Below are 22,070 nucleotides of genomic sequence, written 5' to 3'. Positions count from 1 at the left end.
AAAAAGAACATGCGCAGATGCTTACAAAACAAACGCCCAAGCGTCACGAGCGCATCTGTGTGACTACGTGACATGTGCAATCAGGCCCGCACTAGGCACATTTTTAGTAAGCCAGTACCTTAGACCAGTCGTGGCTTCTGGCAAGCATGCTCGTGTCGCACCGCGGAGGCCCGGGTTCGACTCCCGCCTAGACCCAATTTTACCAAATTCTCTATTCAAAGCCACTAATTTACTTCGTTTACAGGAATCTCCCTGAGAAATGTGACGTCAATCTGAGCCTTTGCTGACGTCATTGTACTCTTTGTGGCGTCGGCCATTTTTCGTCGCGGCGCAGTTCCACCAAGGTCACGCCCAAGGTCACCGCCAACACAGTCGTCAAATTGCGATTGCCGAGCTGCGTAAAGTGTTCCGGGGGTGCTACGACAACCTTTCCATGTGTCTGACACCCAGGGAGGAACACGAATCGGGGGTAAACTTTCACGAGGCAATTCCAGATATTTCATGAAGTCAGTGTACGCTAGGGGTAGAACTCTACCCGCTTTGTAAAGTGGTCGGAAACCACAAAGTCATCATAGCAGTTCCCACGAGGGCGGCGTCGGAAACGTCCCGCTATCAAATCGCCTGATTTAAACGTAAAATTAAACAATACTTTAAGCATCTGACAGCAACTTCTTGCTTGAAAAACAAAAGAAGATGGCTGTGAGATGATGAAAGGCAAAACGTAGTAGGTGCTGATAACCAGTTTAAATTGCGCTGTCTTTTGAATTCTTACGAATCCGTCTATTTTTATGTGTTTAACTGCGACTCAAGCAAGTCAGGCTTGAATTCTGTAAGCACAACACCTTAGTGCGATTACGTAAAAATTATTCAACGTTGAACTGGTCACTGATGATGTAGTTATCTATAAACAAATAAAAAAATTACAAATATATTAATAGAGTCATCTCTGACCTGACGACGTAACTAACTGGCGTAACGAATGGCTCATGGAAATACACGCTAGCCAATTGAAATTTATGGGCGTGTCAGGAATTCCTTTAACTTTATTTTTTATTCATACATGGAGCACGAGGTCGCGGCATCGCATCTCGGCCACGGCGGCCGCATTTCGATGGGGGCGAAATGCGAACACACCCGTGTACTTAGATTGAGGTGCACGTTAAAGAACCCCAGGTGGTCGAATATATTCCGGAGTCCTCCACTGCAGCGTGCCTCATAATCAGATCGTAGTTTTGGTACGTAAACACCCACAATTTAATTTTTATGGGTACATGAACCAAAGCTCTATTAAGGTAATATTGCGTGCGCCAAACATCAACATTCCTGCGGTAAACAGGTAGTAAATTCCAAGAAACAATGGTGCTTGGTAGAAAATGTTGAAAGTGATCAGACCTGGAAAGGAACGAACTAAATTTAAGTGAATAGACCTTACGCGAGGAAACATAGCGCGGGGCCTTCTGATGAGCACATTCCCGTATTATTGCGGAAAAATAAAGAAAATAACTTAATTCGTAACCTGCTTCGTCGTTCAATTAAGCAAGGGAATCATGCCAAGTCTCTTTTTTCACTGCTGTTACAATTAAAAGCAGACATACCTTGCCACGACGGATTGGAATTTTATAATGCATTAATATGCACACCACAATACGGATCCCACAGAGGGCAAGCATACTTCAAAACTGGTAAAACTTATGTTGTATATGCTGCTTCTTTTGCGTCATTGCTTACGTGTTTTAAACTTCGTTGCAAGAAACCAAGAGCACGCCCTGTACGTCTACCTACGGTATTACCATGTTCTCACCAAGAGCCATCCTGTGACAGCAGAACACCTAAATACCTGAGTGATGGATTATTTGTTTATTTCTTGGCCACTTTACAAATACTTAGATTTCATAATGTTAATCATTCTAGTAAAGCTAACGTGTACACGTTTATTTATGCTCAGGGACATGCTAATAGTAACATACAAATTTTATGCGGTTCAGTACACAATACAAAAACATCCGCAAACAATCTTATCTGGGCTTCCATACCACCACAACTGTTATTAATAAGGACGAGAAAGAGAAGCGGCCCCAACACGGAGACTTGCGACACACCAGACGTAACAGACAGATCATCCGAACAACTCCCATTCAAAACAGCTCTTCCAAGACGTACTTACTTAAGAACAGTGCGCATTAGAGCCTGCATATTGATAGAGGTATTTGCGCGTTCATATTGCCACTAATCTCACCTGGTCAACCCATATCGAAATTACTAAGAATGCAAATCGAACTTTGAGTTAATTTTATCCGCTAGTTTTATATAGCACCATCCTCGCTCAAGTAACTACTATAGAAATCCTAAGTAGGAACAAAATTAGAATATGCATCCGCCGTATGAGATTCCATTGACCTTACTACATCCCTATAACTTTTCAAAATTACTCCACTCGTTTTATTTGTTTCACTTATGATCTAATCGCTACTTTAACCGCAAATAAAACTAATGCTGAATTTCCATCTCTTAAGTGTTATCTCTATCGAAACGTATATCGAATCGTATTTATCGCCTTTACGAAATGGGCATCAAATCTAGTCGCCTTATCTTTTGTACGCTCTTTCTTACCTCGCACACTCCTTGAATGAAATCGCCTTCACGCAGAAATCCTAAACAATCCTAAACAAATCGCAAGTTTCATGGAACGTTAACTAGCCCATGCTAGTTTAGAAAAAATTCTATGATTAGAAAGTTACAATTTATTTATTAAATTATTTTCTAATCCTGATCAACCCACTCCCTTCTGTGATGCCTTGCAGCTGTGATGGCTTAAATAAATAAATAAATAAATAAAATGTAACAAGTATTTCTCTAATGAGGAGTGGTCACCTCCAACGCTATATTATATATGTGAATTCTTTGAACCTACATAGTTAAACACTACGTAATTAAACCCAATGTTTTCTCTTCCAAAGGAACTAATCAGTTTCTCTTGGCCGCTTATTTTGTTTGTACATGAAAAGCGCTCGTCTTTATCACAGAAATAACAAGCTGATGAGCCATAGTTTGCAACTCATATGGCAACTGCGGATTATCCCTGAAAAAAGGTCGCACTTTCGCCCAAAAGGTGCAGTATCGACTGCGATAGCGACTTATTAGTCAGCTATATAAAGCAAGGACAGTAGTTTCATCGGCCGTATTACTAAATGAATTAACAAGCATGATGTCAGCGCGCACAAAAACATGAACACATTACACTTGATGACCGCGGACACTCGCTGTCAAAACGCTGGCGTGAGAAAGCGCGGCTGCAGCATCGAGAGAAGTCATCTTAGTACTGTCTATCGCTTCAACGCAAACTGAGCGGCTAATACGCAGCGCGCACAAGGTTTGAGCCGTCTGCAGATCGCTTCCATGATATGGCCCGCGCGACCGCGTGCGGTCGCGCAAAGTACTCAGTTGCTAGCAGTTGCTAGCGCAGTAGAAGCAGCACCCTGTCCATCCCACGCTGCCTCCCCGATTGTCTCCTTTCGCGCGCGAGATTGAGCCGCGATCGCCAATTTCCCTTGCGCCTGGTCGCGAAATACGCAGTTGGTGTCGGAACAAAACGCCACCCCCCCACCCACCCTCATCTCCCCACGGCCTTCCTCCCTCGCGCGCGCCAGATCGAGCAGCGATCGTCGGCTCCCCTCACGCACTTTAACACCGTTGCGTGCGATGGTGTTATCGCCCTTGGACTTTATATGGAACACCATGACGACGGCGACGGTAGAAATGCGCTTGGAGTGTCCATATACTTGCTATCGTAATAATAAATTGGTTATTTATTTTTGGACTAATGCAATAAAGGGGCCCTGAAGAACATTTTATCGAAGTGGTGAAAGACATTTGAACTGAAAATAGGCCATTTCAGAATCACTTTGCCGCAAAAAGTACTTCGGTGCGTTCAGCAGAAGCGGAGTTATCGGCAATCAAACACGGCCACCGTTGTGCTCCCCTTCCTGCTCCAATGCCTCGCACTGCGAAGGCTACCGTGACGTCGGAGACGTCACCATGGCGCACAGTTAAAATTTCATTTTTGACTTCCGATTTTGGTGCCTACGAAGCGTTAAACATAAGCCAAACGCGGTTGTCCTCAGTGAGCCGCAGTGCGCTGAGCCCGTGAACTCGTGGCGGCACCTTGCGGCGGCCGCGGTGTAGCGGACCGCAGCGACCAATAGCAGCCGCGTATTGGAGTGTGCTTTATTACGAAATAAAGCACACAAAAAAGAGCGAGGATCATGGGGTTTATGAAACGAGAGCGTTTCAGAAAAAGGTGACTTCGCGTTTCGCTTGCGAGCTCCATGCATGCACGGACCGCGTACGACAGCAGAACATGGCTGAGATGTTCACAACAGCATATACTACGCAAAAAGAGCTGGTTGGTGGACGGCGTACCTTGTGCATGACTACGTTGGTTCTACACGCTGTCTTCGCCATTAATGTCCAGCCATAGCTGAATATTCGGGCTAGAGCTGGCAAATTCACCCTCCCACAGCTCATTGGTTGGACTGGGTATTAAATGCAGGTCTGGGTTGTTCTGGAATTCGCAGACCATGTGGTAAAGTGCAGGAAGTTGGCCGTAGTGTCGGCCACAGGGTGGTGTAGAGTGTGGGGTGGATGGCCTGTAGCCTTCGTGGAGTGTGTGAACTTGTTTGTTTGCAAGTTAACGGAAGATGACTTTTTGTTCTTCCGGCTGCGGGTTGGCTTCCGGCGGATATGTGCGTCGCGGCATCATTTGTGATTAGTGATGTCATTCAAAGTAATAAGAGGGTGGTCTGCGCTCGGAGAAGCAAGCCTTGCCTTCGTGTACGGCTTCTCAAAACCGGTGGTTTCACCACCTCGAGCACATCACAGTACATCGACGCCAGTGATAGTTCGACCCCATACCACGCCTACGGATGCCCCTGCGCCAGTGCAGGTTTTCGATGTACAATCTACGTCGACAGCAGTGGCGCCCCAGGGAGCGTGCGCTTGCGCTCGGCCGTTCCCGTTGGACGATACCCGTTAGTCTTTACCATGCTACACCTGTCCAAACAAAAACAAAATACAATCTCTCACTGAAAAGTTATACTTAAAAACGCGTTTAAAAAAAAGATAACTCGGTCGTTATATTCTCATATTTATTTCACAATGCTGTAAGCTCTGTTGGGCTATTACAGGGAATTTCGAGGCACAATATCTCAGAATATGTAAAGTGCAATGCAAAAATATGATACAAGAACATCATTTGGATTCTTTAATACCATTCAGTGTGCTGGAATATATTATTTTCCGTGGTTATTAGACAAGTGAGATTGTTATCACACTGGAAGAATAAGCCTAGCTCATACAGCGTCTAAAGTTTCATACTGTAGCAAGCTTTTGTCACAATCCATTAATGTACTTTTATGCACATTAGCCATAAGGCAGTATTTTGCGACATCTTTCGTTTTTATATGCGAATAATATGTCTAGGTTTATATATCCCAATATTATTTGCTATATTTCCAGCAGTATAGAGCAACAGCCCACACCGCGCGAAACAGTATGGCTGTAGTTCGTAAAATTTTCGGAACTGTTATCTCGCGTTCCGGCGAAATCGCTTGGCGAACTCGGTCACCCGAACTGAGTATCAGTATCATGAGTATTCACGGGCTCAAGCAAGCCATTGCTGAAGTTCCCGCCATTGATGACGACCTACTACAGCGCGTGTACGACAACTTCAAGAAACGTGTGCAACAATGCATTGATGTAAACGAAGGCCATCTGTCCGATGTAGTTTTCAAAAAATAACCTTGTAATCGGTGGAACATAAATGGCATGCTTGGTAGTATTTACTGACACTATAATTATCATTTGCCTGCTTCCATATATATATATAGGACTAGTTGAAAAAAAAGAAGTCGCAGTTTCGCCCGAAAGGCGAAGCATCGATTGCGATAGCAAATTAGTGGACAGCTATAATAAGTAAGGATAGTAGTTTCGTCGGCTGTATAAGCGTGTAAACATACGCATACCAAGTTTACAAGCTCGGTGTCACACACGCACAAGCAAACATGAACGCATCTTACTGGATGTCCGCGGGAACTCCCTATTCACAACGCTGGAGCGAATCAGCGCAGCAGCAGCAGTGACCGAATTGAGCTTCGTGCCGGCGCTCGCATCAACGCGATCTTAGCCGTGAAAACACAGGCAGGGCGGCCTCTACCACCGCCGCAGATGGCTTTGACGATACAGCCGCGCGGGCCGCAGAAAGCCGCTAGTCCCCCCCTCCCCTCCTCTTGAAGCCTCCTGAGCCGGCCGATGAGCGAGTTCGCCGTAAGGCACGTTGCCTCCACGTCCCTAACCTCCCTCCGGAGCGTTGTGCGCGACTAAAAGACTGCGCTTCCTTTCCGTTTCCCACCCTTGTGTGCGCAAGCGGCGATTGCCGGCTCACCGTAACATGCTTGCACTCGCACATACAGTGTACGGCGCGCGGCGACGATTTTATCGCCCGTGGACTTTACATGGAACCTCAGGGCGATGATGGCGGCGGAAATTCGTCTACAGTGCCCATATAATTGCTATCGCAATGAAATGTCAGTTGGCTCTGCGTCCCCCACTATATGCACATAATCAATCGTTGCTAATCTCTTGAAGCCCTGAACGTGGAATATAAATACACAGCATTCAGTACATAAGGAACTTGCATTGCATGTGAAATAAAGATCTTTAAGTGTCAACATGAATAAAACCCTAATACACTGACAAAAAAGCCAGCGCATTACTAGTAACTTTCTTCTTAAGAGAGAGAGAGAGCAAGAAGAGGAAAGGCAGGGGGGTCAACCAGAAGAGCGTCTGGTTTGCTACCCTGCACTAGGGATGAGGGAAAGGGGGAATAGAAAGAGTAACATAGGGAGAGATAAGTACTGAGTACACGTGGGACGATGTACAGGGACACTATAGGCGGTCTCTTATACCAGTGCACTTCAAATACTGTACTAATGCACGCATCGCTTTTTGTGCCAGTGACGGGTGTAGCCACGGTCCGAGTATCTTTGACTCAGAGAACGGTCTCGAGTCCAGTCGGTTTAAAGTGGTCCTTAGAGAGAGGCGTTGTACGTCGTAGCGAGGACAGGTACACAGGAGGTGCTGGATGGTTTCCTCGCACATACAGGAGTCGCACATCGGGCTCTCGGCCATTCCCATACGGAATGAGTATGCGTTCGTGAACGCCACTCCCAGCCACAAACGGCACAGCAAGGTTGTTTCGCCGCGGGAAAGGCCAGATGGCAGTTGTAGACGTAGCAAGGGGTCCAACTTGTACAATGGGCAATTGAAGGCACTTGAACTCCATAAAGCTTGTGACTTTTTGCGTGCAAGCAGACGAAGTTCCCTGACAGTGTCCGTCCTCGCCAAAGGTATTGTACCCGTATGGGTGTCTTCGTGGGCAGATCGGGCAACCCTGTCAGCAATGTCGTTGCCGATGATGCCACAGTGAGCCGGAATCCACTGGAACGCTATGGTGTCCTGTTTCCAGAGCATGGCTATGTACTTCCCTGATGTCGGATATCATCTGCTCGTAAGTTCTGTGATGTAAGGCTGACTTGATACTGTGAAGGGCTGCCTTAGAGTCACAGAATATGACCCATTTCTGTGCCGGCTCTTCTTTGACGTAGGTCACAGCTGCATGGAGGGCTGCAAGTTCTGCCGACGTAGATGTAGTCATATGTGATAATTTGAATTTAACTGCACCTCGTTTGGCTGGAACGACGAATGCGGCAGTTCAGCTGGTAGGTGAGGTCGAACCGTCATTATATATATGTATGTTGTCATGATATGTCTGGTGCATTAATAGGAGCGTCAGTTGCTCCAGAGCCAGCGATGGATGATTGGCCTTCTCAAAATAAATACAAAATGGCAGAGGTTGTACATCACTCAGATGCTTATTTCACGTGCGCATGAAGAAAACTGGTAGACCACGTGCACAACATTTTATGTTGACACCGATAATTTCTCTCTGGCTACGCGGGAAACAATGACCGCAAGAAATAACCAACAGGTACTGGAGTCAGAAAGTGGCCAACCGGAGTGATCGGTATCGAAATATGATGCACAGTGATACATACATATATATAAAGAAGTACATTGATAAGTTTAATGCGGCTCGTAGTAACATTGTTGGTTTGTGTACACATTATGCCACCTAACTTTAACCTAAATCAACGTGTTGGCACCTCAGCCTGAGAAATGTCTTGAATGTGACTGACCGAAGCCGTATGTATAACCTATAGTCCAAGCGGACTTTAGCTAATGCTTAAAGCTCATCATGCATGCTAAAAGACGCAAAAAACCCATATTTCAGCTATTTTACATAGCAAGTGAAGGAATTGTTTGGTTTTTCTTTATTTTATACACGCATAAGATAATTTCATCAATATCACAAGTCTTTATATAAATATAAAGAAACACGTCTCAGGAGAGAACTGCAATATCTTCAAAGAAATGGTCTTGTTCAGCTGTCCTAACCTTCCTAATAGCTGCTAATTATTGTTTGCACGTTGCTATCATTTCTTATAAAGAAAAGAAAGTGCATGGCTAGACGCTTGGGCACCACGATCTCAGTGTTCGCAAAGGTGCTGCGTCTGAACGCACAGGGCTTTATTCTTGGTGGCCTCTGAACCAGATGCCTAGCGCATATAGTAGCACCTAAAGTTCTACTGGAATACAACGAACACCAATCTTCAGGCAGATTCATCAGAAATAGCAGTTGAAATTTGCTGCTGAAATCAAAGTAGCGTTTGTTTTAAAAGCCAAACGAGGATACAGAGGCTGTTGCAGATGCAAGTCGACCCTGTAAAAGGGCATTTTAAAAGAGTCAAGGTGGACCACAGAATAGCAGAAATGAGGACAAGTAGAATACTTTAACACAGTCTATTGCTTGACTTTATATCAAAAAGTAGCGGAACAAAATCTTCGTAGGCACTCGAATTTATTACTAAAGTTTATACTCGTAATCATAATGTAAGTCAGGATTATTGCTAATCATTACTCATGCTAAAATGAATTTTCGCTGCTTTTTTCCTTACCCTTACGATGTCTTGATGCAGATGGTGATTGCTGCAGCAGTCAGTGCGTATTTCTCCATGACCACTTATTTCAGAGAGTTCCTGGAAAATGTCGACAACGAGAATAGCTGTCGGCCTGCACTTATCCGTCTTGTCACCTTTGAAAGTTCATAGCCATAAAAAAGGGGGTATTTTTCGCTCAAGTATATATGACGTGCACTCCAGGGAGGAATGTCAGCGAGCAACACGACAAAGCAGGCTTTCCGATGTGAAGAAAATGTGTTTATAAATGCACAGCTGCCTCCAAATGAAAACAGCAGCAAGAAAAAGGGTACCGAATCAAGTCAAGAAAAAAGAAAGAAGCTATGTCACAAAGCAAGAAGAACGAAGCTTTAATACCAAAAGGATTCCAGGGATATTTGAGCAACAACATTTTAGCGTGTATGAAAGAGTGCATAGTTTTCATAAAAAGTAGCATACAGATTTAGCTCCTAATTACACATCCTAGTATTTTTCAAAATTATAGTAGACATTTCTTTGTATGTACACGAAAGATAATGAAAGCTTACTAATATACTCATTCGGGAAGCCTTCTTGAATCCATTAAAAGGACGTTGATGCTAAAATGTCTGTTGAACATTTCACAATAACGGCAACTGAAAATAAATGCTCCTTTCAAAAGTGCTCAAGTGCATTGATGAACTAGCCTAATTTACATGAGGTAAACGTGGCCAGAGTATGTATAGTGTGAAGAAAAGGAAGCATATTCCTCTAGTCCAGATCATCTGCAACCAAAAGTGACAGAAAACCTTTTTTTAGTTCTGCAAAGCGGTGTCTGCAGTGGAAAAATCACTTTATCAAATAAATTTATGAAGTCACACGTGCATAGACTCGCATCGTGAAACATGCACCTGTGCCTGACTTCTAATGAAGAGACATTTCATTGAATCACAAAGGTACCTCTAGCGAGGCTCCAGCGCCTGTCACGGACGAAGCCTGACAGACACATTCTTGCGACTTATAACTTAGACATGGTAAGTTCACGGGCTGTAAAAGTGGGTTTCCACTTGGATACTATCGAGCACAATATCCACTTCGTGTTTCCGCTATTCTGATTTCATTATTAGTAGTTAGCCGAAACTTATTAAACTGTTCTATTGACAGAAAATGCGGCACTGTATAGTAAAAGCGACGACACAGAAGCAGCGCTCAAATGAGCTTTTTGAAATATAAACAGTGATTGTGTATATTTAGCAATGCTATCCTGCTGAGTGCACGCACCATTACACCCACGTGCCACGACACCCTGTCCCCCGTTGCAGTTGCAACGTAGACGAGATTGCGCCACGACAATTTGCAATAGGGAAGCAAGAATTGGAGGACGCTTAAGAGTAAAACGCGATAGCGTTATCGGGACCCGTTCGCATCGCATCGTTATACGAAAACTCCGGAGATTTCAGTGGGCGCCAAAAAGTGGCGCTACGCTTTGGAGCGATGGTTTCCAGTTTAAAGATTTGTTTTATGCGGACATTATTGTGTTGCTTGCTAACAAGCAAAGTGATATGCAACGTCTGGCTGATATCTGTGGAGAAGAATGGGAGAATTTAGAATTATAAATTTAGCGTGAAAATTCAGGTTTGGTGGTATTCAATGAAAACAGTGAACAAAGAGCGTTGATACAGGGCCAGGAAATACCTAGGCTAATATATTACGAATACCTTGGTGTATTAATAAACTAAGGCGATAGATATTTGGACAAGGGCACGCATTTGGGCTGGTTGGTTCATGATTACGAGAAGACGAAATTGCGTTGAGCAACGGTGCTTTGTGTGTGTGTGTGTGTGTGTGTGTGTGTGTGTGTGTGTGTGTGTGTGTGTGTGTGTCTGTGCTCTCCCTCCGTCCTGTTCAGTGGTGTTTCGTCTTCTCGTAAATATCTGGAGACACAGGAAAAACATAATAGCAAAAGGGAAGAGAAATGCGGCCATAATAAAACACAGAGCGCTATGGGGATACAATAGGTACGAGGTGCTCCGGGGTATGTAGAAAGGGGAAATGGTTCCAGGGCTTACATTTGGAAAGGCGGTTGTTTGCTTGAAATCAGGGGTGCAATCAGAAGTCGCTGGCAACGAAAGGTCAGTGGGACGCCTAGCATTGGGTTCTCACGGGAAGACTACCAATGAAGCTGTGCAGGCTGATATGGGCGAGATAAGATTTGATGTAAGGGTGGCTCAGAGTAAAATTGATTTTGAAGAACAACTGACGAATATGGAAGAAAGTAAATGTGGTTCGAGAGAGAGGGGGGTTCAGATATTTGTACAGGAACAACATTGACTCACAGTGGAGGAAAAGAACTAGGAAGCTTATCAGCAAGTATGTGACCGGTATGGTTAGCAACACGTTAACAAAAGAACGCGAAACGCAGAGTGAGAGATGCTGAGACAATTTCATGGATGGCGGCAATGCAAAATGAACCTGCTATGACTAACTACCCCAAAAGAAAAAAATGAAATCAGAAAAGAAACAATTTATGATAACTCAAAGGGAAGCTCCTTACTTTTCTAATCGAGATCAGGGTGCCTTAGAACGCGTAGATATAAAGTGAGATACACTGAGGACGAACACCCATGTGCTTGATGTGGTAAAGCTAGTGAAACGATGGAACATGCTTTATTGAAATGCGAAGATATCTACCCAGCTGCCAATTTAGGCTCCTCTCGCCTCTTTGAAGCCCTTTGGTTCAGGAATAGCTGGGGCAAAGTAAACATTGCAGCAATAGAGCTTAGCAAGAGGCGATTAGAGATTTGGTGGCAAAAAATTAGGGAGACCACAAATAATTGAGGCATACATAAACAGAGTTACCAGTAATGGTTAAAATAGTTTGATGCTGCGAATTCTCTGTATCTGGGCGTTTTCTCAAACGCATACGTAGGACATTAGAGAACATATTTACAAGGGCTTGATGGCGCAACGCACCGCCCCGTCTCAAAGGGGACGCTCATGGCATCCATCCATCTATGCAACTTTCAGCCGGCGCCAGCGCTGAAACCTTCAGAGCGATGTGAGCTAACGCACAGACAAAAAACCTACACAGGATATAGGAGCGATTGTGACATTTTCTCTTGGAATCAGCTAGCGAAAGACATGGGTAATTGGAGATAGCAGGGAGAGGCCTTCGTCCTGCAGTGAACATAAATATAGGCTGATGATGATGACGTTGTTCATTAAAGACAAATACGGCAATCGCATCGCGTGTACTAGAGCTGACGCGTACATGTGGCCGCCAGGGTGAGCTACGTCACGTAATGAAGAAGCAAACAGAAGGCCCTGCGAAAAGAGTGGTGTGGTTTGTGTGTGTGTGTGTGTGTGTGTGAAAACTTTTTATTTACAAAAGTCCTGAGGCTCGACACTTTCAAGCCGAGGCGGGCCCCACCCATGATGATACCATTAAGCCAAGCCCTTCAGCGACATCGCGGTGTGGTGCACAAGTTTTTTTTTACGATCCAGAGGTTTAAAAACCCCGCCATCCAGACATTTTCATACGACGCCACATGCTGGCGCGACGCGTCTGAAATTGTTGATCTACTTCCGTCTGTTGCCGGACGCGATCTCCTGGAACCTAGCCTATAGCAGCTTTGCTGTAATATTCACTGAATCTCGGGCTAATGCTCTCCATGTCGTGTAAGCGAAGCACAAGCTAAATCACTTCGAAGAAACAGCTGCACTCTTCTTCTTTCTGGGGTTTTACGTGCCAAAACCAATTCTGATTATGAGGCACGCCGTAGTGAAAGGCTCCGGATTAATTTTGACCACCTGGGGTCACTCATGGATATAGTGGTGAAGTGGTGGAAGGTAGTTAACGGGAAAACTCCCTGTAAAGGACTCAAATTAAACGTCCAATTCCAAAAGCGAGGGTTTCGATCCTCTTGAGACCCCAAGGTTTCTTTCCTCTACGATTTTCTAGACTGGCTAGATGCATGGGAGGAAAAAAACTGATGCCTGCCAGGGTGCCCTCACCAGACAACCCAAGAACTCGTGAAGATTGCGAGGTAGTGATTTGATAAGCTCGGCATGTCTTTCCTCCTCTTCGGTAAATTCCACACGGACTTTCTTGAAGACCGTTTTGAAACGTACAGGCGGCTAGCTGGGTCCCATGATCATCATCAGCCTATTTATGTCCACTGGAGAACGAAGGCTTCTCCCTGTGATCTCTGAAAGCACTCGTACGTGTCAGGGAATACTTCAGTGGTTATGATAGTCGGTATCCAACTTCTCTTGGTATCCATTCTGCAACTCCAATGGTCCACCAGTTATCCATCCTACTCCTTACATGGCCTGCCCAGCTCCATTTCTTCCGCTTAATGTCAACTAGAATACCGCCTATCTCCGTTTGTTCTCTGATCCACACGGCTCTTTTCCTGTCTCTTAAAGTTAGGCCTAATATTTTTCTTTCCATCGCTCTTCGTGCGGTCCTTAACTTGTTCTCGAGCTTCTTTGTTAACCTCCAAGTTTCTGCTCCATATGTTAACACCGGTAGAATGCAATGATAGTACACTTTTTTTTCAACGACAGTGGTAAGCTCCCAGTAAGGATTTGGCAATGTCTGCCGTATGCACCCCAACCCAATTTTATTCTTCTTTAAATTTCTTGCTCATAATCAGGGACCCCTCTGAGTAATTACCTTGATAAACGTACTCCTTTACAGACTCTACAGGCTGACTGGCGATCCTGAATTCTTGTTCCCTGGCCAGCCTATTGAACATTATGTTTGTCTTCTCCATATTAGTCTTCAAGCCCACTCTTACACTTTCTCGGTTAAGGTCCTCAATTATTTGCGGTGATTCGTTCCCGTTATTGCTGAATAAGACAATGTCATCTGCAAACCGAAGGTTGCTGAGGTATTCGCCGTTGATCATCACTCCTAAGCCTTCCCAGTCTAAGAGCTTGAATACTTCTTCTAAGCATGCAGTGAATAGCATTGGCGAGATTGTGTCTCCTTGCCTAACCACTTTATTGATAAGTAACTTTCTACTTTTCTCGTGGAGAACCAAAGTTGCTGTGCAATCCTAGTAGATATTTGCCAAGATATACACCTATACCTTCTGCACTCCTTGATTATGCAATGTCTCTATGACTGCTGGTACCTCTATTGAATCAAATGCTTTCTCATAATCTATGAAAGATTTATAGAAGCGTTGATTGCACTCAGATGATTTCGGAGTACAAAGGCTTGCAATCTTTTCAAGCACGATCTATCTTCTATCTTTAGATAGATCGTGTCTTTCAAGGCCCTGCTAACTTCATTGCTAGTTATCGAAGGAGCCTCTAAATCCTGTTTATCGCTACTTCGAATGAAAGTAGCTTGGCTGCTGCTCTGGGCACGGTACAGGTAAGTATAGAATTCTTCCACTGCTTTTACTATGCCATCCAATTTGCTGATGATATTACGGTGCGTATCTTTCAGTGCATACATTTTACCTTGTCTTATGCCAAGTTTTCTTCCCACTAATTTCATGCTGCGTCCATATTTTACTGCTTCCTCAATCTTTTCTGCGTTGTAATTTCGGATATCGCTTACTTTCTTCTTATTGATCAGTTTCGACAGTTCCGCGAATTCTATCTGATCTCTCGAGTTTGACACTTTCATGTTTTGCCGTTTCTTTATTAGGTTCATTGTTACTTGGGACAGCTTACCTACTGGTGGCCTTGGGGCCTTACGTCCCACTTCAGTTGCTGCTTCTGAGATCAGCCTAGTTACGGTTTCATTCATTACCTCTATGTTGTCTTCACCTTCCTGTTCTAAATCTGCATATTTGTTTGTGAGAACGAGCCTGAATTGCTCTGTTTTTATCCTTACTATGGTTGGCCAGTTTCTTCTTGACTAATATTATTATTTCTCTCTTCAAATTGCGAGAAATCCTAGGCCTTACTAACCTACTTTACCTTACCTATGACTTGTACATCGTGCACTATGCTGGGATCGGCAGAGAGTATGAAATCTATTTCATTCATTGTTTCTCTATTAGGACTTTTCCAGGTCCACTTCCTGTTGCTGCGCTTCCTGAATAAGGTATTCATTATTCGGAGCCTATTCCTTTGCGCGAATTTACCAACATGTCTCCTCTAGTGTTCCTGGAACCGATGCCGCCGTTGCCAATTGCTTGCTCACCAGCCTGTGCTTCCCCCACTTTTGCATTGAAGTCTGCCATGAGTACAGTATACTGTGTTTGCACCTTTCTCGTTGCTAACTCAACATCTTTATAAAACTGTTCTATTTCTTCATCGTCGTGACTGGAGGCTGGGGCATACGCTTGTACGACCTTCATTCTATACCTCCTATTCAGCTTTAGTATGACAACAGGTCCCATTACTATGTATCTATCAGGCAGCTGTACTAAAGTGAAAGCAAGCTGCACCTACAAAGCACGATACTACAGACTGGCACATCACCTGCCCACCACACCAACGAAGACCAAAACTGGGATGAGTTTTGAGAAGGAGCAGGCTGACAGCGAGCAGGCTGAAACGTCGTCGTAACTGCCCAAGAATTTTCAAAGCGAAAAGACGGTTTATCTGCCATAGCTGATGTGGCAGGATACGCAGTGCTCATGACCCCCAAAAAGCTGAAATGTGACGAGTGCCAGGACGCACTAACCGTGAATACGACTATAATTGCTTCACCCGCACTGCCGCTCTACAGCCTCGTAAAGGGTGGTATCGTGGAGCAGAGGCAGAACGCCCAGCTTCTAACCTGAAGGTCGTAAGTTCGAATTCTCCTTCAGTCCACTACATTTTCAGGCATGGAGTGGCGCCTGACATCGGCAAAAAAATCGCCGAGAGCTGGCGGGGCTACACTACTCCAGGTGCAACCCAATTAGGAAGGCCCACTATGCTTCAACAAACTCACTCCCTCACCAGAACAGGAATTGGCCTCCTTGATGCAGTACTCGGCCGCTACCTGCCTCATGACTCCTACAATAAACCCATGGCCCAGCTCCTGCGGAGTCGCCAGCGGCTGCGGAGCACCTGACCAAGGCGGCGGTCGGACCTGCGACACGGCAGAGGGTGCTAAGAATCTCTGGGTCCGGAGAGGCAACCAATAGAAACTGAACCTGACAACGTTCAACATGCGCAGCACGCGCACAAATGAGGCAAGCTTAGCATGGCTATTTGAAGAATTATCAGGTATTGCCTGAGTTATTATTGGCCTTAGTGAGGTGAGAAGAACTGGTGAGGCTTACACAGTGCTGACTAACGGCCACGTCATCTGCTACAGAGGTCTTCCAGATAGGAGATAATTCGGAGTAGGATTTCTAGTCCACAAGGACATAGCGGGCAACATTGACGAATTGACTGCATTATTGAGAGGGTAGCAGTCGTCGTAATAAAGCTAAATAGGAGGTATAGAATGAAGGTAGCACAAGCCTACGCCCCAATCTCCATTCACAATGATGAAGAAATAGAACAGTTTGATGAAAATGTCGAATTAGCAATGAGAAAGTTGAAAACTCAGTATGCTTCAGTCACGGGCGACTTCAATGCAAAAGTGGAGAAACGCATTCTGGTGAGTAGCAATTGGCAATGACGGCATCGATTCTAGGAACGCTACAGGAGAGATGTTGGTAGAATTGGCGGCAAAGAATAGGCTCCGCATAATGAATACCTTCTTCAGGAAGCGCAGCAACAGGAAGTGGACCTTGAAAAGCCCTAGTGGAGAAGCAAGGAATGAAATGGAGTTCATACTCTCTACTAATCCCAGCATAGTGCATGATGTAGAAGAGTTAGGTAAGGTAATATGCAGTGACCATAGGTTAGTGAGGTCTAGGTTTTCTCTCAATTTGAAGAGAAAAAGAATAAAATTAGTCGAGAAGAAACAGGCCAACCTATACGCAGTACAGGTAAAAGCAGACCAATTCAGGCTAGTGCTCGCAAATAAATATGCAGCTTTGGAACAGGAATATGAAGACAACATAGAGGTAATTATTGAAACCGTAAGTAGGCTGATCTCCGAAGCAGCAATTGAAGTGGGAGGTAAGGCACTAAGGCAACCAGTAGGTAAGCTCTCCCAAGTGACAAAGGACCCAATAAAGAAACGGCGTAACATGAAAGTGTCAAACTCGAGAGATGAGATCGAATTCGGCGAACTGTCGAAACTGATGAAGAAAGAAGTAAGGGATATCGGAAATTATAGGATGGAGAAGATTAACGAATCAGTAAAATATGAACGCAGCACGAAATCAGTGCGTAGAAAACTTGGCATAGGACAAGGCAAAACGTATGCACTGAAAGATAAGCAGGGTAAGATCATCAGCAATCTCGATGACATAGTAAAAGCAGCGGAAGAATTCTATACTGACCTGTACCGTGCCCAGAGCAGCCAAGCTACTTTTCTTCGAAGTAGTGATGAATAGGATACTGAGGCTCCTTCTATATCTAGCGATGAAGTTCGAAGGGCCTTGAAAGACATCATCATGGGAAATTCTGCTGGAGACGATGGAATAATAGTCGATTTATTTAAAGATAGAAGGTATATCATGCTTGAAAAGCTTGCGAGCCTTTATAGGCAATGCCTCACGACTTCAAGTGTACCAGAAAGCTGGAAGAACGCCAACATTATGCTCATCCATAAGAAGGGAGACGTTAAAGAATTGATGAATTATAGACCCATTAGCTTGCTTTCAATATTGTATAAAATATTCACCAAGATAATTTCCAATAGAATAAGTGCAACACGTGACTTTAGTCAACGAAGAGAACAGGCTGCCTTTAGGAAGGGATATTCTACGATGGATCATATCCTTGTCATCAATCCGGTAATAGAGAAATCTGCGGAGTACAATCAACCTCTCTATATCCGTATCTTTATCTGTACTCAACAATACAAAGATGAATTGCAACTACTATACTGATAAAGAACAGTTCAGAACTGCTGCCAAGCGACTGCAATAAATAAATGATTTCGAATTTATATCTTCATGTAAGACTAGGCACGCGTTCATTTTCTTGTATGACACCAAAGTCTAGTCAGCAAAATGTTGCATTGTGTCACCATTGTGATTTGCAAGACAGTAGATGTAAGAGGTTAAGATGAGAGACCCTCAGGTGGTGTGTTGCGGTGTTTCGAGAAATTGTTTCAAGGAGCGTACCTCTTTAACTCTTACACACGTCAATTAGTTGTGTTGACTGAAAACTTACTTTCACCGCATCTCCTATATCTTCAGAAAACGCTTACAGATGCACAATAGATTAAGAGTTTTCAGTTCTTTAGTCAGTTTTGTCAAGTTTACAGAATGTGGGCTCCGTGCGAAAATCACTGCAAGTACGCCAGCTTTGCAAACATGAACTCTATTTCACGCTACCAGCTTGAAAAACAACCTATCCAGACACTCATGCAGTTATGACTGGCGCAACCCACTGTGAAAAACAATGAAAGAAGTGAACCCGCTACATACAATGACATACTCACACCAAGCACAGTACACAACCATCTACCTTCATAGTCGCTTTACTAAAACAATTTGCCTGTGTAATTCAAACTCGCAGCATTATTTCAATCTCAAGCGTTTCAAGATGAACGGGAGACATTTTAAATAATCTTACTTTAATCAATGCTATTGCTGTTGATGCACTATCTTGGTGTACACAATTGTGTACATAGCGTCTGAAAAGAATAATTATACTCATGTAATCTTTACTGAATGTCATGGCATAATACCCATACTTGTTTACGTTTAGTGATGAGACATGAACACGACATATGCGGGAGTTAAAAAAGCGTCTTTTGAAAATGCCGTAGAAAGCAAGTCGAAAGCAAGTTTCTACAACCTCTCACAATAGCGAGCTATTTCCTATGAGCGTTGTTACATTTCCTTGTAACATGATGCACTGTTTTCACAGACATAGCTTGAATCACTGTATCTTAAGCTTTGGAAGCACCATAATTGCTATGAAAAAGCACTTTTGAAGCCCAACCCCCAGACTGCACAGCAAAGTTATTTTAAACCAACAGGCGTAATGAATTATGTCATCCGTATGGCACAGTTTCTGATTATATTCGAAAGCATGAATATCACAATGGCAAGTTAGGCAAGAGTGTACCTATGTACACTCTCGCTTTCCCCAAGAGTGTACTTGCATGGGGACAGCAGGAAAGAGGAGAGAAGCCTAGAGAACTCTAGCGCAGGCAAAGAATTTTGTTTACAAACAAACATTTATATACTAGGCTTGTTTGTCCTGCGTAGCTGCAGCTGCAGGACAGCGGGATGTCGTAAACAACAACCGCACAGTTGACGAACTGCTGTTGTGCCTCTTGCTACACTTCGCGTCAAACCTCTGTCCGACTGACCTTTTCGCACAATGTATCTAGCAGTGAGGAGGTAGAAGTATCCGTGCTTCCCCACGAGCTCCTCCGACAGGCGCAGTAGAACAGTTGTCGACATCAGAGGCCGGCTTGAGATGGCTTCCAATGTGCAGTCACTCCAATGTTATTTCGACTGAACGTGGTACGTGCAACCTCCAAGGTTCTAACTCCTTCCTTGTGCTTTGCGAGATCAAAATGGATTAAAGCGACGATGGTTTTTCGTGATAACATTAAAGTGTACCACTCAGACACAAGTTAAAAAAACCATAATTGCTTCTGCTTCCAACTTGAAGTCGTTTTGCTCGATTAGATACCGAATGGCAGGAGGTGCTTCACGGAACAATTGAACGGCGATGTTTACTTTCATTTTTGTTAATTATCTATTGCTGACGGAAAGTCCGACAGTTTATTAGCAATTTTGAGGTCCTTGTTGCTATCATATTCAAGAACAGCCTTATCGTCTTCAATTCTAACAGTTCTTCCTGGGATGCCATGCTCCCTTGCCGTCTCTACCGCCAGGGTAAAACTGTCTGGATGAAGAAGCTGACCACGAATACTTTTCAAAACGTGAGCAGTATCGGCCATGAAATATAGCTCCCTGCCATCCAAGTAGGGGTGTGCCGCAGAGCAGACAGTTTCTGAGTGTCTGTGGCTTGAAAGTCGAAGGTGGCGCCAGACTGCCCTCTTCGCTCCTCGCAAAGAATCTCTCTAACGGATCCTGGCTCAGCCAGGATCCGTTAGAGAGATTTATATTATATAAATATTATATTATATATTATATATATATATTATATATATTATATTATATAATAATTATATTAATACCTTTTAATTACTGCAGTTATTCCAAAGTTGGATAAATAAATTTATTTCTATAATTTAGTAATAATTAGGCGCATGTAGTTCTTTATGTTGTGGTGACAACCGCTGTGCATAGTTTAAACTTGAATACCTCGGCGGAAATCAAGCCATTATGTTTTATTTTAAACAATGCGTCGCTTGAACTACATAAACTAAAAAAATACAATAACACAAACTTTGACGTACGCCCTAGTGGCATACAACCAGCAACACTGACAACAGCAGGAATTTGCTACAGATACACGGATGTTCACGGTGGCGCTGTTGTCGCAAAGGCAAAGGAGATAAGGATAAGACGAGCTCGTACAGGCCAGTTACAGTAACGTCGGTGATATATAGAATGGCAATGCAAGCCATAAAATTAGAACTGTCGAAGTGGGTGGAGAAAAACGATGTATTGGGGGAACTACAGAATGGGTTCAGGCCAGGCAGACGCTTAGAAGACAATATGTTTGTACTAACTCAGTGCATGGAGATTTCAGTAGCTCAGAAAAGACCTTTATGGATAGCATTTCTAGATATTAAAGGAGCTTATGACAAGGTATACAGGGAATTGTTGTGGGATATTCTTCAATACGAAGGCATAGATGACGATTTCGTGGAGCTGCTGAGAGAGATATATAGAGACAACCAAGTACAGGTGGTATGGGAAGGTAGAAAAGGAAATGAAATGGTGGGAATTCACCAAGGATTGAAGCAAGGATGCCCTCTGTCACCATTGTTGTTCACGCTTTACGTCAACTGTATAGAAAAACGATTGGAAAACAGCGAATTAGGTTTTAAATTATCCTACATGCGTTATGGACAAATGGTGCAACAGAAGGTCCCCGGACTGATGTACGCAGACGACATTGTGCTACTAACGGACAATAAAAACGATTTACAGATACTTGCGAATATCTGTGGGAATGCAGCGACAAATCTAGGCCTTAAGTTTAGCACAGAGAAATCAGGAATTATGATATTTAATGAACACACGAGTAACTTCGTGGTGTCAATTCAACAGCAAGGAATACCCATAGCGAAGCAAGATAAATACCTAGGCGTACACATAAACGAAGGAAAGAATTACTCAAACAACCACCAAGATAATCTGAAAATAAAGGGGAAGCGGAATGCAGCAATAATGAAACACAGAGCACTGTGGGGACACAATAAGTATGAGGTGGTGCGTGGAATATGGAAAGGAGTAATGGTGCCAGCGCTAACATTCGCAAATGCCATTATATGCTTAAAATCGGATATATTGGCGGGTTTGGAAGATAGCCAAAGATCAGTAGGCCGGTTGGCTTTGGGAGCCCACGGTAATACCACAAATGAGGCAGTGCAGGGTGACATGGGTTGGGCCTCTTTTGCAGTCAGAGAAGCATAGAGCAAAATTAGTTTGGAAGAAAGGCTCAGGAACATGGATGAAAATAAATGGGCGGCTAAAGTGCACAAGTATCTCTACATGAAAAGCGTAGACAAAGAATGGAGGAAGAGGTCAAGGAAGTTGGCAACCAAGTACAGGATAATCGAAACTGCAAATACACAACCATGAGTCATCAGAAAGAAAGTGAGAGAAATAGAGACCGTGAATTGGATGCAAAGAATGGAAACAAAAAGGACAATGGAGATTTACAAGAATGAGAAGAAAGAAATTAGAAGGGAAAATCTGTACGATAACACAAAGGGCCTTGCTATTTGAGGCTCGAGCCGGTTGCCTAAGGACGAAAACATATCGGAACAAATATTCGGAACTAGATGACACATGTGCATGCTGCAGTAAAGATCCACAAACCACTCAGCACATCCTAATGGAA

The sequence above is a fragment of the Dermacentor silvarum genome, chromosome 4, assembly GCF_013339745.2.
Source record: "Dermacentor silvarum isolate Dsil-2018 chromosome 4, BIME_Dsil_1.4, whole genome shotgun sequence".
NCBI lineage: Eukaryota > Metazoa > Arthropoda > Arachnida > Ixodida > Ixodidae > Dermacentor > Dermacentor silvarum.
Note: the sequence above shows the minus strand (reverse complement) of the source record.